The following is a 14439-nucleotide window of genomic DNA, read 5'->3' as shown; positions in this document are numbered from 1 at the left end:
TGGGAGGTGGCAGGCACAGCTTTTACCTATCCTGCCATCTTTTTTTTTTTTTAACTTGCACAAGCTTTTAATTAGAAGTCTAAATTACATTTGTGATTTTTTGCTTTTTCTTTCCATGTCATTTTTTTAAAAAAGCATTTCCAGATCCAACGTAATTCAGATTTACCTTTATGATTCATTTTAATCATAGATCTTTAATTTGGGATTTTAATCCATTTTGAGTGGTTTATAGTATGAAGTATAGTATAAAAGTCTAACTTCATTCTTGTCATTTATATTTTGGTATGTCCAGTTTTCCCAGGATCTTTTGTTGTGTTTTCCTTCATTAAATAACCTTGTCACTCTTACTGAACATCAGTGGGTCTTAGATGTATAAGTTTATTTCTGAATTCCATTCAATTGGTCTATATGTTTGTCCTTATGTCAGTTCTACATTGCTCTGAGTACTGTAGCATTGTAGTAAATTTTGAGACCTCCAACTTTGTTGTTCTTCTTCAAGACTGTTTTGGCTATTTGAAGTCTCTTGAGATTCCATACGATCATTAAGATTGTTTTTTCCATTTCTTTACAAATGCCATCAGTATTTTGATGGGGATTGCATTGAATCTGTAGATAACTTTGGGTGATATTAACAATATTAAGTCTTTCAATTCATTAACACAGGATGGCTTTCTATTTACTTATGTCTTAATTCTCTTTAGGTAATATTTTGCAATTTTTTGGTACACAAATCTATTACCTTCTTGGTTAATTTTTCAGTATTGTATTTGAAGCTGTTGTAAATAAAATTGTTGCTTTAATTTCCTTTTTTTGTCTATGGTGGTATGTGGAAATACAGTTGATTTTTGTGTATTGATGATTTTGTATGCTGCAACTTTGCTGATTTTGCTTATGAGTTGTAACAGGTTTTATGTGTGTGTGTGTGTGTGTTCTTTCAGGTTTAATAGAAATAAGATCATGTAATCTGAGAATATAGTTTTACAACTTCCTTTCAAATTTGGAACCTTTTTACTTCTTTGTTCTTGACAATTTGCTCTGGTAAAAGCAGTCATTCTTGTCTTGTTCTTGATCTTAGGGGGAAATCTTTCAGTCTTTTAAGATTAATTATAATGTTAGCTGTGGGGTTTTTTTCTATGTGACTTTTTAAAAGTTATTGTTATTATTATTTGCTAAAAAACAGTATTTGGAATTCACCCAGGTTTCCTGTTAACATTTTTTAAAAATATTTTCAGTTACAATAGATATACAATATTTTATTAGTTTCAGGTGTACAACATAATGATTAGACTTTTATATAACTTATGAGGTCATCACCCCAATAAATCTAGTACTCATCTGATACCATACATAGTTATTACAGTATTATTGGCTGTATTGCTTAAGTTATATTTTACATCCCCATGACTGCTTTTTAACTACCAATTTGTACTTCTTAATTCCTTCCCCTTTTTCCCCCATCCCCCCAACACCCTTCCCATCTAGAAACCATGAAAATGTTCTCTGGATTTATGAGTTTGTTTCTGTTTTGTTTGTTCATTTGTTCAGTACTTTAGATTCCACACAGAAGTGAAATCACATGGCATTTGTCTTTTTCTATCTGATTTATTCCACTCAGCATAATACCCTCTAAGTCCATCCATGTTGTTGCAGATGGCAAGATTTTACTCTTTTTTATGGCTGAGTAAGATTCCATTTTATAAATGTCCTTTTTCTTTATTCATCCATTGAGGGTCACCCAAGTTGTCTCCATATATTGGCTATTATAAATAATGCTGCAGTAAACACATGTATGCACATATCTCTTCGAAGTAGTGTTTTGGATTTCTACAGATAAATACCCAGAAGGGGGATTACTGGGTCCTTCTTTGTCTCTTGTTATGACCTTTCTTTTAAAGTCTATTTTGTCTGGTATAAGTATTGTTACCCCAGAATTTTTGTTTGTTTGTTTCCATTTTAATAAAATATATTTTTCCATCTCATTGCTTTGGTCTGTTTGTGTCTTTCAATCTGAATTGAGTCTCTTTTAGGCAGCACATGTAAGGGTCTTGCTTTCTTATCTATTCAGCCACTCTATGTCTTTTGATTGGAGCATTTAATCTGTTTACACTTAAAGTAATTGTTGTTAGATATGTAGTTACTGCCATTGTATTATTCATATTATTATTTTTTCTTCTCCTTAAAGAAGTCCCCTTAACATTTCTTCCAATACAGGTTTGGTGGTGATGAACTCCTTTAGCTTTTCCTTCTCTGAAAATCTCTATCAATTCTTTGATTCTAAATGATAGCTTTGTTTTGTAGAGTAATCTTTACTATAAGTCTCTGCTTTACATCACATTGAATATTTCATGCCAATCCCTTCTGGCCTGCAAAGTTTCTCTTCAGAAATCATCTGACAGTCTTATAGGAGCTCCCTTGTAGGTAACAAACTGCTTTTCTCTTTCTGCTTTTAAGATGCTCTCTGTCTCTTTAATGTTTGGCATTTTAATTGTTATGTGTCTTGGTGTCGGCTTGCTTGGGTGCATCTTGTTTGGGACTCTCTGCACTTCCTGGACTTGTATGTCTATTTTGTATGCCAGGTTAAGAAAGTTTTCTGCCATTATTTCTTCAAATAGTTTCTCAACTCCTTGATCTCTCTCTCTCTCTTCTCTTTCTGGTACCCTATGATGCAAATGTTGGTATGTTTGACGTTGTCCCAGAGGTCCCTTAAACTGTCCCATTTTATTGGTTTCTTTTCTCTCCTTGTTTTTTCTGATTGGGTGTTTTCTGCTACCTTATCTTCTAAATCACTAATTCGATTCTCTGCTTCATCTAATTTACTGTTGAATCCCTCTAATGTATTCTTCATTTCTGACTTGTTCCTTTTTGTTTTCTATATCCATTTTCATAGTTCCTATGTCTTTGTTGAAGTTCTATCTCTGAGTTCATTAAGCATATTTATAACCAGTGTTTTGAATTCTGCATCTGGAGACTGCATGTCTCTATTTTGTTTATTCTTTTTCTGAAGCTTTTCTCTGTTCATTTATTTGGGACATTTTTCTTTGTATCCCCATTTTGTCTGTTTCCCTTTGTTTGTTCTATGTATTAGATAGAGCTGCTATGTCTCTCTGTCTTAGTAGAGTGACATTATGTATAGTACATTTCCTCTGTGGCCCACTGGCACAATCTGCCTGGTTACCTGAACTGGATGCTTCAGGTGTGTCCCTTGCGTGTGTTGTGGGTGCCCTCCTGTTGTAGTTGAGCTTCCATTGATTTTGACACATCAATCGGTGGGATTGACCCACTGGATGATTTGTTGTGAGTACTGGCTACTGGCTGTAACTACATTGGAGGAACTGTTGTGCAGCAGCTGACCCTATGGAGCAATATTTCCTTAACATGGGTCTGGTGCCTTCTCAGCCTTCCCTTTGGGTGTGTCATCTGTGGAGGAAGCCATTTGGTGCTCTTCCTGGGTCCAAAGCTGGCCACTAGCACCTCTTCAAGTGACGCCTTTCCAAAGGCCGAATGCAGCCACCATCGTTGCCTTACCCAGGGCCACTTGGAATGAGGCACAAAGCAATCTGCAGATGGCCACCACCTACTCTGGGCTTGGAGGTGCCTGGGAGAGGCCAAGCATCATATTGAGGCCAACTCTCACCAATACCAGTCTTGGGGCTGCTCAGCAAGAGGTATGGGTCACATGAAGGCCAGATGCTGCTTGTTTGGGGTTTGTGAATCTTTCAGAGATTTTAGGAAAGTCCACAGTATGAGCCAAGGGAAGCTGTTTGTATAGAAAAGCCACTGGAATGGACTTGGGTGGGCCCACAAATTGGGTGGAGCAGGGTCTCAGGAAATCACCAAGGTAGTGGGAATGGCATTAGCTTGATTGATGGAGATTCAGATATCGCATCTGCCTGCATCTGCACACTGGGAGGGGGGACGGCTCAACAAAGGATGGCTGAAGAAAGCAGTTCTGTCTGGGAGAAAGTTGCCCATCCAGCCCTAAAGCCAGATAATTCAGTTCCTCATCATGTGTCCCTGGCACCTGTTGAGCGGTCACCCCAGTGATAAAGCTCAGAGTTAGTGAGTCCATTGGAGAGTAATTCTGTGCACGGTCCTTTTAAGAGGAACATCTGGGACTCTAGGAGTTCTCTCTGTCTCTCAACCAGAATCTTTGTTGATTTTCACAGACAGAAGTTGTGAGGACTTCTCTTTCCAGCATTGGAACCTTTGGCTGGGGAGCCTGGTGTGGGACCAGGACCCCTCGCTCCTCAGGGGTGACCTCCACAGCTGAGATATCCCTCCTGATTTTTAACTGCCACACGCGGGTATGGGACCAGTTGGTTTCACATCTCCACCCCTCCTACCAGTCTCAATGTGATTTCTTCTGTTTATCCTTAATTATAGTACTTCTTTTCAGCTGGATTTCTGATGATTCCAAATGATGCTTTTTCTATAGTTTAGATGTAATTTGATGGGTCCTGAGAGGAGAAAAGCACAATGTTTTCCTCCATGACCAGGAATACTTACTTTGTTACTTTTATCTTACTAGTTTATTGAGAGTTTTATTATTAAAAAAGTGCTTGATTTTTTTTCCCAATGCTTTTTCGGCCTTTCAGTCTTTCACTATTTAATATAATCTTAACTGTGGGTTTTTCCTACTTTAATTTTATATTAATAGTTTATTGAATGCTTCTATTATGAAGGGTGCTTGATTTTGTTTAACGTATTTTCTTTTCTTTTTTTTTCAATTAAATTTTATTGGTGTGACAATTGTTAGTAAAATTACATAGATTTCAGGTGTACAATTCTGTATTACATCATCTATAAATCACATTGTGTGTTCACCACCCAGGGTCAGTTCTCCTTCCATCACCATATATTTGATCCCCTTTACCCTCATCTACCACCACCCTCCCCTCTTACCCTCTGGTAATAAATGTATTTTCTACATCAATTGATGTGGTCATTTTAGCCCTTCAATCTATTCCTGTGTTGCATTTCATTGATTACTTGTCATATGTTAAATCACCCTTACATTCCCGAAATAAACTTGCTTGGTCATTGTGTATAATCCTTTAATATGCTATTGCATTATTTTGTTGAGAAATTTTGAATCTCTATTCATAAAGGTTATTGATCTACAGTTTTCTTTTTTGAGGATGTCTTTGTCTGACTTTGGTATCAGGACAATATGGCCTCACAGAAGGAATTAGGAAATGTTCTCTACTTGTATAGTGTTTTAAAAAGTTATAGAATAATTATTGTTCATTCTCTTGTTTGCTAGAATTTATCACTGGAACAGTTTCATATTGATTTTTTTTGTTTTGGGGAGATTTTTATTAGAGATTAAATCTGTTTACTTGATATAAGTCTATTCAGTTTTTCCATTTCTTCCTGGGTCAGTTTTGGTAGTTTTTGTGTTTCTCAGCATTTTTCTGTTTAAGTAGATAGCAAATTTAATGTCATGCTGATGTTCATAGTATTTTCTTATAATACCTTTTATTTATGTAAAATTAGTAGAAATGGTCCCACTTTCATGGTTGAATTTAATAATTTGTCTTTTCTCTTTTTTATTTAGTCAATCTAGTTAAAAATTGTTAATTTTATTGATCTTAAAAAATCTTTTGGCTGTGTTGATTTTCTTTATTATTATTCTTTATTTCCTTTTTTCCCACTCTAATAGTATTTCCTTCCTAACTTTAGGTTTAATTTGCTGTTTGTTTTCAAATTTCTTAAGATAGACAGTTGGGTTATTTATTTGAGATATTTCTTCTTTTTAATAAACGAGCCTATAGCTACACATTTCTAACTTATCACTGCATCCCAAGAGTTTTTGTATGTTGTTTTCACTTTGTAATACAATAAATACCTTAAAATGATATTATTTCATTTGTTTATGGTTACAAAATTGTTCTGCACTCATTAAAACATCATTACCATTTTTAAATGAGCACAATATACTTAAATATGTTTCATTAGTTTTAAACTATTAGTTTAAAATTTTACAATACAACAACTAAAAGATATGTTTCAAATTCAAGTTTATTTTGAGAATTTGTGTTTAATTATTGTCATAGTTGGAAAATAATTTTCAAAAATATGCAAGTAGATGAAATGGATCATGGAAATCAATTGCGTAAATCAATTTTAATCATGGAAATCAATTTTGAACCCCAAATTCATTTTACAGTTATTTTCATTGTAATGTGGTTATCAAATTTCCATCTTCTATGATCCCAATCAAATTTTCTTACAAAACTAATTTGAAGGTAATGCATATTAATGGTTTTAACAAAATCCACTGAAACTCTCCATTTGGATGATGTAGAAAACAGTCTTCAGATGTGAGAGTGTTTATAGCAATATACTTACAATATTATCTTCAACAATATCAAGTAAAATGCTGGAAACATTTCCAAACATTCATTTTTTACAATGCTCTTTCCATACATAGTTTTTTGTAAAACTTCATTAACATATAGTTGACATACAATATCATATGACATTCAAATGCACATTATAGTGATTGGGTATGTATATGGTCATACATTATGAATAGATCCCATGGTAATTCTGGTTGCCATCTGTCACTATAAAAGTTACTATAATACATTTGACTATATACTTTATGCTGTACATTACATCCCCATAGCCTTTTATCTTTTCTTTTATAAATTAAATTTATTGGGGTGACAATGGTTAGTGAAATTTAATAGGTTTCAAGTGTACAATTCTATAATACATCATCTATATATAACATTGTGTGCTCACCAACCAGAGTCACTTCTCCTGCAATCTCCATATATTTGAGCCTCTTTACCTCTTCTCCTATCTAGCCTCCACTCTTGCCCTCTGGTAACCACTAACCTGTTGTCTGTGCCTACAAGTATCTGTTTCTTTATTTGTTTCTATTGCTTGTTGCTTTCAATTTTATATACCACGTATCAGTGAAATCACGGTTCTTAATATTTTGCCTGACATATTTCACTTAGCATAATAATCTCAAGATCCATCCATGTTGTTGCAAATGGTACTGTTTCATCTTTTCTTATGACAGGATAGTATTCCATTGTGTACATATATCACATCATCTTTACCCAATCATGTATCAAAGGACACTTTCATTGTTTCCATGTCTTGACCACCATAAATGAAGCTGCAATGAACATGGGAGCAAATATATCTTTATGGGTAAACGTTTTCAGATTATTGGGGTATATACCCAGGAGAGGGACTGCTGGGTCATATGGTAATTGTATACTCAATTTTTGGAGGAACATCCAAAAATGTACCCTTCCATGCAGGCTGCACCAATCTGCATTCTGACCAACAGTGTATGAGGATTTTATTTTTCTCCACAGCCTCTCCAACACTGGTTATTATTTGTCTTGATAGCCATTCAAACTGGGGTGAGGTGATATCTCATTGTGGTTTTTATTTGCATTTCTCTGATGATTAGTGATGTTGAGCATTTTTTCGTATGTCTATTGGCCATTTGTATGTCCTCTTTGGAGAAATGTTTCTTCAGATCCTCTGCCCATTTTTAAATTGGATTGTTTGTTTTTCTCTTGTTGAGTTGTATGAGTTCCTAATATATTTTAGATATTAGCCCTTTATCGGAGACATTGTTTGTAAAAATCTTCTCCCATTATGTTGCTTTATTTTGTCTGTTTATTTTGTCGACGGTTTCTTTTGCTGTGCGGAAGCTTTTTAGTGTGATATACTCCCATTCATTTATTTTAGCTTTTATTTCCCTTGCCTTTGAAGTCAAATTCATAAAATGTTCTTTGAAACCAAGGGCCATAAGTGTAGTACCTATGTTTTCTTCTATGCAGCTTATTGTTTCAGGTCTTATGTTTAGATCTTTATCCATTTTGAATTAATTTTGGTATAGGGTGACAGATAGCAGTCTAGGTTCACTCTTTTGAACGTGGCTTTTCAATTCGTCCAGCACGAATTATTGAAGAGGCTGTCTTTTATCCAGAGTATGTTTTTGATTTCTTTGTCAAAAATTATCTCTCTGTATTTATGTGGGTTTATTTCTGGGTTCTCAACTACATTCCACTGGTCTGTGTGTCTGTTTTACTGCCAATACCATGCTCTTTGATTATTGTTGCTCTGTAGTACAAGCTGAAGTCAGGAGTGTGATACCTCCAGCATTGTTCTTTTTTCTTAGGATTGCTTTAGCTATTCAAGGTCTTTTCTGCATCCATAAAAATATGATGATTCTTTTGTTCTATTTGTTTTATTTTATTTATTTTTATTTTTGTTTTGTTCTATTTATTTAAAAAATGCCATTGGGATTTTGATGGGGATTGCATTAAATCTGTATATTGCTTTGGGTAATATGGCCATTTTCACTATGTTGATTCTTCCAAACCATGAACATGCAATGTCTTTGCATTTCATTGTTTCTTCAATTTCTTTTAAAAATGTCTTATAGTTTTCAGTATACAGTTCTTTCACATCCTTGATTAAGTTTATTCCTAGGATTTTATACTTTTATTTTGTGCCATTGCCAAATGAGTTGTTTTCTTAATGTCTTCTTCTGAGATTCTTTTTTTTAGAATATAGTAATGCAATTGACTTTTGTACATTGATTTTGTAGCTGGCAACTTTACTGTATTCGTTTATTGTTTCTAAAAACTTTTTGGAGGAGTCTTTAGGGTTTTCTATATATAGCATTATGTCACCTGCAGAAAGTAACAATTTAACTTCTTCATTCCAAATTTGGATACGTTTTATTTCTTTCTCTTCCCTGATTGCTCTGTCTAGGCTTCCAATACCGTGTTGAAAAGTAGAGGTGATAGGGGACAGGACTGTACTGTTCTTGAATGTAGAGCAAAGAGCTTCAGTTTTTCACTGTTAATTATAATATTACCTTAGAGCTTGTCATATATGGCCTTTATTATATTCAGATATTTTCCCTCTATATACATTTTATTAAGTTTTTAAATTGAAATGGATGTTGTATCTTTTCAAATGCTTTTTCTATATCTGTTGATATAATCCTTTGATTTTAGCCTGTTATTTTGTTTATGTGGTGTATTACATTGTTCGATTTGCATACGTTGAACCATTTTTATGCCCCTGGGATGAACCCTACTTTGTCGTGATGTATAATCTTTTTAACACATTACTGCTTTTGATTTGCTAGAATTTCCTTTAGGATTTTTGCATTTTTATTCATCAAAGATATTGGTCGGCAATTTTCTTTTTTGAGTGCTATCCTTACAAGGTTTTGGTGTCAGAATAATGTTGGCCTCATAAAATGAGTTAGGCAGTACTACCTCTTCTTCAATTTTTTGGAAGAGTTTGGGTAGGACAGGTATAAGATCCTCTTTGACTGTTTGGTAGAATTCACTAGTGAAGTCATATGGTCCCCGTCATTTGCTTTTTTTTTTTTTTTTCTTGATAACGTGGAGTTTATCTTTTTGTTTTTAATTTATTTTTTAATTTATTGGGGTGACAATTGTTAGTAAAAGTACATAGATTTCAGGTGTACAATTCTGTATCACATCATCTATAAATTACATTGTGTGTTCACCACCCAGAGTCAGTTCTCCTTCCATCACCATATATTTGATCCCCCTTACCCTCATCTCCCACCCCCAACCCCCTTACCCTCTGGTAACCACTAAATTACGTTCCCCAGATTAATTTTCAAAACCCCATGGCCATCTTGTGGTTACTGATTGTTTTATAATCCTCTCACCTTCCCCCTTACCCCCACCCCCCCGCCCATCTAGCAACCCTCAGTTTTTCCTTTGTCTCCAAAACTGTTTCTGATTAGTTCATTCACTTATTCTTTTCTTTAGATTCCGCATATAAGTGAGATCTTATGGTCATTTGCTTTTGAGAAGGTTTTGAATGACTGATTCAATTTCCTTATTGGTGATTGTTCTATTTAGATTTTCCAGTTCTTTGTGATTCAGCCTAGGAAGACTATATGTTTCTAAGAACATGTCCATTACTTCTAGGTTATTGAATTTGGTGGCATATAGACCTTCATTGTATTCTTGTGTGATCCTTCGTATTTCTGTGGCATCTATGGTAACTTCCACTTTTTCATTTCTAATTTCATTTATTTGTGTCTTTTCTGTTTTTATCTTAATGAGTCTAGCCAAGAGTTTGTCAATTTTATTAACCTTTTCAATGAACCAGCTCTTTGTTTCATTAATTTTTTTGCTGTCTTTTTGTTCTGTTTCATTTAGTTCTGCTCTAATTTTCATTATTTCCTTTTTTTTCTGCTGACTTTAGGTTTAATGTGTTCTTCTTTTTCTAGTTCTTTAAGGTATAACATGAGGTTATTTATGTGGGATGTCTCTTCTTTCTTGAGATAGACCTGTAAAGATATAAATTTGCCTCTTAAACCTGGTTTTGCTTCATTCCAGAAATTTTGGTACATTGTATTTTCATTCTCCTTTGTTTCTTTGTATCTTTTGATCACTTCTCTTATTTCTTATTTGACCCAGTCCTTCTTTAAATTATGTTGTTTAATCTCCACATATTTGTGTGTTTTTTTTCCTACTTTCTTTTGCAGTTGATATCCAATGTTAAAGCCTTGTGATCAGAGAATATGCTTGGCATGATTTTAATCTTCTTAAATTTGCTGAAGCTTGTTTTATGTCATATATGGTCTATCATTGAGAATGTTCCATGTACACTGGAAAAGAAAATACAGTCTGATATTCTAGGATGAAGTGCCCTATAAATGTCAATATGTCCATTTCATCTAATGTATCATTTAGGGGTGCTATTTCTTTGTTTTCTGTTTGGATGATCTGTCCATAGCTGTCAATGATGTATTTAAATCCCCTACTATAATTTTCTTTTGGTCAATTTCTCTCCTTAGTTCTGCTGGTAGTTGCTTTTTATTTTTTGGTGCTCCCTGATTGGGGGCTTAAATATTGATGACAGTTATGTCTTCTTGTTCTATAGTCCCTTTTATTATTATTAAATGTCATCTTTATCGCTTGTTTCCATTTTTATCCTGAAGTCTGTTTCATCTGATATCAGTATAGCTGCGCCTGCCTTTGTCTGAGTACTCTTTGCTCTTAGTGTCAATTTCCAGCCTTTCATTTTGAGTCTGTATTTGTCCTTGTAGCTGAAATGTGTCTCTGGAAGGCAGCATATGGTTGGGTTTAGTTTTTTGACCCAATCTGCTACTCTGTGCCTTTTTATTGGTAAGTTCAATCCATTTACATTTAGGGTGATTATTAATATTTGAGGATTTCCAATCATTCTATCTCTGGTTTTCTGACAAGATGGTGCCTCCATTGTTTTTTGCCTTTTAGTTGTTGTCTATTATTTCTTTATGTTGGTATTCTATGGTTTTTCTCTCTGTTTCTTATTTTTTCATGTTATATATTTTAGTTCTGTTTTGTTTTTGTTTTTGTTTTGGTGGTTATCATTAAGTTTATGTGAAAGAAAGTTTCATGTTTAGAGTATTCAATTTTCTTCAGTATGCTTCTCTTCTCCATTCCCTTGTGATACTTCAGAACCTTTACTCTGTCCCCTTTTATCTTTTTGTTGTCACAAATTATTCCCATTTATGCTGTAAGTTGATTTGTGCACTGCAGTCGCAAGTTTTCTTTACTTTTTTTTTGGTGTTTTTTTTTTTTTCTTTTTTACCTTGTATGTTATGTTAAAGTTGATAGTGTCCTATTTGATGTAGGAGTTGCCATTTTCTGCTTCTGTCTCTCTGTTCATAGCACTACTCATGGTTCTGTATTCTTTTGCTTTTTTTCGCCCCCCAGGTTTAGTAGCCTCCTTTAGTATTTTTTGTAATGCAGGTCATGTGTTAGAAATTTCCCTCAGCTTCTGTATGTCTGGAAAAGTCTCTATTCCTCCTTCATATCTAAAGGATATCTTTGTTGAATATATGATTTTTGGCTCCTAATTTCTCTCTTTCAAAATATTGAATATTTGATTCCACTCCTTTCTGACTTGTACAGTTTCTGCTGAAAAATCTCATGATAATCTAATGGGGTTTCCTTTGTAGGTTGCCGTCTTCTTTTCCCTGGCTGCCTTGAGGATTCTTTCTTTGTCATTAAGTTTTGATAACTTCAATACAATATGTCTTGGAGAAAGCTTTTTGGGATTGAGGTAATAAGGTGTCTGTTTGCATCTTGAATTCGAGGATACAGTTCTTTCCACAAGTTTGGGAAGTTGTCATTGAGTATTTGTTTGAATACACTCTCTGTTCTCTCCTACCTTTTTTCTTCTCCTGGTATGCCCATTAATCTTATATTGCTCTCTCTAATGGAGTCAGAAAGTTTTTGTAGAGTTCTTACATTTCTTTAATTCTCAAGTCTCTCCCTTCTTCCATCTGTGTCATTTCCATGTTTCTATCTTCAATGTCACTGATACTTTCCTCCACCTGTTCAGCTCTGTTACCAAAGCTGGCTATTTCATTCTTCATTTCTTTTATTAAGGTCTTAATCTCCAGAAGTTCTATTTGGTTCCTGTTTAAAATTTCAATCTTTTTGGTAAAACGTTCATTTTGTTTTATGATTGCGTTTCTGAGTTCATTAAAGTGCCTGTCTGTGTTTTCTTGCATTTCATTGAGTTTTTTAAGGACTGCATTCTTGAATTCTCTGTCATTTAAGTTATATATTTCCATGTCTTTAAGTTCATTTCTGGAGACTTTTCATTTTCTTTCTGAGCTGCCTTGTTATCTTGGTTATTCCTGGCACTAATGAATTATTATTTCTCTTCCTGGGCATCTACAGGAGTGAGTTCTGGAACAGGTTGATATGAAGAGCTCTTTCTTTTGCTTTCCAGTAGGTGTTCGTAGAATGCTTTATTTTCTCTTTGACTGCAGCCTTTTATTCTCTCTCACACTGTAGTATTACATTTTCTCTGCACTCTTCCTGCTTCTCACACAATGGGTCCATTCCCTGGAGGGTGGGCTTCTCCTCTGTGAGAAGGCCACTTAGGTCTCAGGGAACTGCCTTTGTGGGGGGATGTGGAGAGTTTCTGAAATCCCAAAGCTCTTCCTGCACCAGTTTCAGGGCCTGTGTGTTTCAGCAGCTCTGGTTTCCCCTGCCTGGATCCATGCAGATAGGTGGGGGAAGTGTTTTGGTGGGTTGTGAGAAGTTGCTGTGAGCAATGGCAGCGACCACCAGCACAGCCAGTCATGCACCCAAGGCTCCTTCCTGCTCACTGGAACTAATTGGGCCACAAGTCCCTGGCTGTGGGCCACAGTTCTAAAAAGTGCAAATATTCTGTTCTTTTGATCTGACACTGCTACAGTTCAGCTTTTAGCACTGGGCAAGTGGGGGTGGGGTGAGCTCTGGGAGGGTAGCAAGGGATCTGCTATGCTCTGTGCCTATGCTTTCCATCCTTTGCTTGGCACTGAGGGCTTAAACCTCAGTTTTCACCCTTCTTCCCTCAGTCTTTGCTCTCAGCCCTCTGCTGTGTGCTTTGGGTTCAGCAGTGTTGTATAGTGACCACACTGTCGCCCATAAGGTGTGTACTAGCAGTCTGAATTCTTCTCTCTTCTGTGACTGTTGTAGCTCTGGAATTGAAGGAGCTGGGATCTCTGGTCTTCATTCTGCAGCCCTGTACACCTCATGTTTCTGCACTTGCCCTTACCCTCCTCTCCTGCTCACCCAATTTGCCCACCTTTAGATGATTTCAGTTGCATATCTCTTAGTCTTGCCTGTCTGCTGTGCAGGGAGTCCTTTGTGAAACTATAGGTGTTCAATTTGTTGTAAATTCCAGGGGAGATTTCAAGAGGCTCACCTCTCGCTGCCATTTATATGACATATTCTCCAGCATTCCTATATTTTCTTTCTTATTTTCTGTTTGATGATTTACCAATCGGTTCATGTGGAGTGTTAAAGTCCCCTACTATTATGGTGTAAATGTCGATTTCTGTCTTTATGTCTGATAATATTTTATACATTTAGGTTCTCTTATTTTGAGTGTACACATATTTATGGATGGTATATCCTCTTCTTGGATCGACCCATTTATCATCATGTAATGTCATTGTCTTTTGTTATAGACTTCGAAGTTTATTTTGTCTTATATGAGTATTGCTACTACAGCTTCCTTTTTGTTTCTATTTTGAAGGAATATCTTTTCCATCTCTTCACTTTCAGTCTGTGTGTGTCTTTTGATATAAAGTGAGTCTTTTGTAGGTAGCATATAAATGGGTGTTGGCTTTTTTATTCATTCAGCCATGATGTCTTCTCATTAAAGCAGTAAGTCCATTTAAATTTAAAGTTATCTTTGATAGTACATTCTTATTGCCATTTAGTTTCTTGATTTTTGGTTATTTTTTTAAGTTCTCTGTTCCTTTTTTCTTCTGGACTCTTCTTTTGTGGTTTGACGGTTTTCTTTAGTTTTGTGTTTGGGTTCCTTTCTCTTTATTTTTCATATCTACTGTAGGTATTTTAGTACACACACACACACACACACACACACACCAGTCTGTTTTAAGCTGATAGT

The sequence above is a fragment of the Rhinolophus ferrumequinum genome, chromosome X (assembly GCF_004115265.2).
Source record: "Rhinolophus ferrumequinum isolate MPI-CBG mRhiFer1 chromosome X, mRhiFer1_v1.p, whole genome shotgun sequence".
Taxonomy (NCBI): Eukaryota; Metazoa; Chordata; class Mammalia; order Chiroptera; family Rhinolophidae; genus Rhinolophus; species Rhinolophus ferrumequinum.
The sequence above is the reverse complement of the archived record's forward strand: the minus strand, read 5'-3'. Positions refer to the sequence as shown.